Below are 4,645 nucleotides of genomic sequence, written 5' to 3' on the forward strand. Positions count from 1 at the left end.
CACGTCAGGAGAGGCTGAACTGGGTTAGATCTCCCACATCAGAAAACTTCTCTGGGGAAGTTATCCCTCCCCAGAGAGGACCCCACAGAAACTTACACTGTGGTCATATAAGAATGACTCAGTCTCCTCAAACATATCTCGCACCTACAAGATTCTAATACGTGGGAATAAAGTAGTTCTTAACCCAGATCAAGACACTCCCCAGAGCCAGGCCAGGACTGTTCACAGCCCACTGCCCTCAGTTACTTCTAGTGCAACAAGCTTGGCCATCAAATGGAGAGCTGAAACCACCCATGTGTAGTTTCCTTGTGCCTAGAAATCACCCAGCATGTGTAAGAAATATGTGACGATATGTGCCACACCCATCATTTGCCTTTTACCCTGACATTTGCTCTCCTCCTTGCCTTCTTTTGCTTTGAGTTGCAGAGGACCGACTCTTGAAAACTACATTTCCCAGGTGCCCACACCTCTTGGTTTTTTTCCTTGGCTTCATTGGTGGGAGGCCCTGACAGGAGACTGCAGTGTGGTTGGAAGAAAAAAACAAAATATTTTACATCGTTTCTTTCTTTGCTTTGGTTTGTGTGTCCAGCAGTAGCTGTGTGGGGTGCCAGACACAGACCCCAGGGTGGATATGGCCCCCGCTGGGTGGCCACAACTCCTGGAATCTGATAATAATGCCCTCTCCCCTTGTCCTGCTGCTCCTAAAGATAGAGGCAGTTTCTTGCAGTTACTGTTCTTCAAGATTCCTTACCTTCTTCCTCTATTTCTTGAGTCTTCCAAGACTTTAGTTACTAGGTCATTACAGTAATTTCTTTCCATCAAACTACCTAGAACAGGTTCTGTTTTCTGGCTGAACTCTGACAGGTACTCAGCCCTGGGCAGGTTCCCAAAATGTAAAGAAATTGATCTACTTCATGACCAATCTCAGCAGAGTTACAAGCATAAGAAACACAAATCCAATTATTAAAAACAAACAAACAAACAAACAAAAAACCTGACTAAAATCTTGAGGAGGCTACGAAGAGCTGAGAACACCTTGCCTAGCATGCAACAATGTCTCCCTCAAATCTCCTTACCTGTACTATTCACTCCTGCTGCCTCTCTTACCAAATCTCTGTTGATCTCCTGCCATCTTAAAAGCAGACTAAAACTACCAAAAATGTTTTCAAAATACAGAGACAAAACAAATAAAAATCCATTATTTTTATTGAGATTCATTGATATTAGATATCAAAAGTGTGTTTTTAATGGAAGAATAGTTGTCATTAGCAGTTAATAATTAAAAACCTCCCATTAAAAACAACTAGTCCCCAAATAAGTTGTGATACCATAAAATAATTTAAAATTTGTATTCATCTAAAAAAAAAGCAAAAAGAAGAGAAAATATTAGGTCAAAATAAATACTAATTGAAGATAGTTTATTAAATCCCAATATATCAATAATTATGTTACATACAAAAAGGCTACTCTAGATGATGATTTGAATTGTTCAACTGGATAAATAAATGAAAATGAAATATGTACTGCTTATCAAAAGAATACAACCACCAGAATAAAATAAATTTAATACAAAATGTGCAATAGATGTACACTGAAGTCTGCAAGACTGAGATCAATTACTAAATATCTACATTAGTGGATAGACATACCATCTACAAGGATCGAAAATCATCAGTATTATACAGATACTAATGGTCCCCTAACCTGGAGAAGTCTTCACGGTTCTAATGCTAGCAGATAATGAACTCAGATGAACTTACTCTAAGGTCATGTCTGACCTGGTACAATAGAGAACCAGCTCTGGAAGAGTCTAGAGGTACAATCTTGGAAAGCATAGCACTAGAAGTGGCAGTCTCCATTAAACATTATTCCCAGGGAAAAGGTAGGCAACTTGCAATAGAAAAGTGTCGAAGAAGAAAGAATGCAACAAATGGTAGAAATTAAGGTACTTATGGAACAAATGAGCATAACAGGTTCAGAATACAGGTCAGTCCTCCTCTTCCTCCAAAGATGCCATATTGAAGAACATGCAATTCTCAGCCCCAGCAGAAGAGGGCACTCTTATAGTGAGAAACCTGCTGGACCACCAAAAACCTTTGGTGGCTGAAATTTTTATTGGTCATCCAGTTACATTCGAGAGATTTAAAAGCAGAACGCAGACAACATACATATAAATCTATCATAATATGATGAAAATGGGCATCAGTGAAAACACTCAAAGAAGAGAAAAGCAGGATCAAACTCCACACATTTCAGCATGAATTACATGCCATGAACAAGTACTTGCAGGTATGGGGGAAGATCTCAAATAAGCAATGTAAAAGAGACAAGGCAGAAAACAAGAATATGTGAAGCAGATAGCCAAGCTTAGGAAATAATTTTAATAAAAAGGAACCCTATTTCAGAAATGGAGACTAAATTACAAAGTCCCTAAGGGAAAATCAACTTGATTAAAAATAAAATAAGAAAGGGGGACGGGAGAGGGTGGTGGGGAAATGGACATTGGGGAGGGTATGTGCTATGATGAGTGCTGTGAAATGTGTAAACCAGACGATTCACAGACCTGTACCCCTGGGGATAAAAATACATTATATGTTTATTAAAATAAAAAAATTAAAAAAATAAAAATAAAAAAAATAAAATAAGAAACACTGAGAGAGTGAAAGAAACAGTTTACATAAAGGAAGAGAAACAAAGGTTTAGAGACAGTGTTAAGTCTTCACAGAATAAGTATAAGTGAAAACTGTGATGGAGAAAAGAAAGACCATGGGATGTTACTAATATTTAAAAGTGTAATCCAAACTTGGGGCACCTGGGTGGCTCAGTGGGTTAAAGCCTCTGCCTTCGGCTCAGGTGATGATCCCAGGGTCCTGGGATCAAGTCCTGCATCAGGTTCTATGCTCAGCGGGAGCCTGCTTCCTCCTCTCTCTCTGCCTACCTCTCTGCCTACTTGTGATCTCTGTCTGTCAAATAAATAAATAAATAAAATCTTTAAAAAAAAAAAAAAGTGTAATCCAAGAAAATACTCCAGAAGAAAAAAAATTCTGGAATCTATACATTGAAAAGGTCCACCATGTACCCAGGACTATCAACTCCAAGCCATAACCTAGAAAAAGTTTTAGACTTGAAGAGATACAGAAAAAAATAATATGAGCTTCTCATTAAAGTGGCCAAGTCACTTGCAAAAATGGAGAATCAGGTTTGTATCAGACTTCTTAACACTAACATGCAAAGCAAAAAAATTGGAACAACATTTTCTTAAAACACAAAGAAATAAATTATGAACCAAGGATTTTTTCTTTAATCCAGAAAAATTTATGTAATCAAAGCTATTGAAAAACAAGTTCAAATGCATAAGAACTTGAGGATATTATATTCACATGTGTTTGAAAAATCTACTAGAAGATGATCAAGAAATGACTGGGAAAATATCAAAATTACTATGTTATCTGTGGTTATGTTTGGATATCCAAAATGTTACAGATATCTATGGATATGTTTGGAGATGTTACATATTATGGTATGTTATGTCTATCTGTATGTATGTTATAATATGTATCTATCTTATGTATATCGACATACACAATGAATGCCTACACACATATATATTTGTAGATCAGATACAAAAACAAAGGTAGTAGTAGTAAGGGTAGGAGAGTAGCTTGTAAATGTTAAATGTTTTGCTAAAGTTGAAACAGCAAAACTATAAAATGGGAAAGAAGGGAGGGAGACGGGAAAGCAGAATGAGCTCATTTATTGTCATATAGGTAATAGGTAAGCTATTAAGTCATCACTGAAAGATGACAAATCAAATAGTAGAGGCCTAAGTAAGAAAAAGAAAAAATTAGGAGCATATTAAAGATATTAATAAGTAGGTAAATACTAGAACAAAAATACAAACCCTTTCTAAACATCAAAAAAGGAATTGTTTAAAGCAAACCAGACTACCTAAAGGAAAAAAACACACAAAAATATATAAAGAAATACACATAGTATTAAGTGGACAAACATAAATAAGGATGACCTTAAAACACATAACATTAACATAGATCTTATGAAGACTTACTAGGCTTTATATCCTTGTCATTGAAAATACACCTCAGGCATATGGAGAAAAACGGGTATGTTAGTTTACACATAAGCCACAATGGGTTTTATAAAATAAAAGAATATGAACAACATTCTATGATCCCACTGAAAGAAAACTGCAAATAAATTATAAGATTAAAAAAGTAAAACAAAGTAAATACTTCAATCTAAAAATGGAAAATCTTTATAAGCAACTCTTGTCATACAAATCAAAATTAAGGATTTCTAAACAAAACAATGGCAATATAAAATACTAGCTGCATATTGTGGGGTGAAATTGATAATGATCATAATAATAAAAAAATGATAATAGTTGGTATTTTTTGAGCACTTGATACTTCATATGAGAAGCAGACATTTTTCCATATATCTAGTTATACACATACCTACACATAAAAATAGCTACATAAAAATGTTCAGGTGTGATAATGTATCGGTTCGGTAGTGCTTCCGTAACAAAGTAGCACAGAGTGGGTGACTGAAACAACAAGAATTTATTTTCTCCCTGTTCTGGAGGCTGGAGTCCAAGATCAAGGTGTTAGCAGGATTGACCTCT

Source organism: Martes martes (genome assembly GCF_963455335.1).
Source record: "Martes martes genome assembly, chromosome: 1".
Taxonomy (NCBI): Eukaryota; Metazoa; Chordata; class Mammalia; order Carnivora; family Mustelidae; genus Martes; species Martes martes.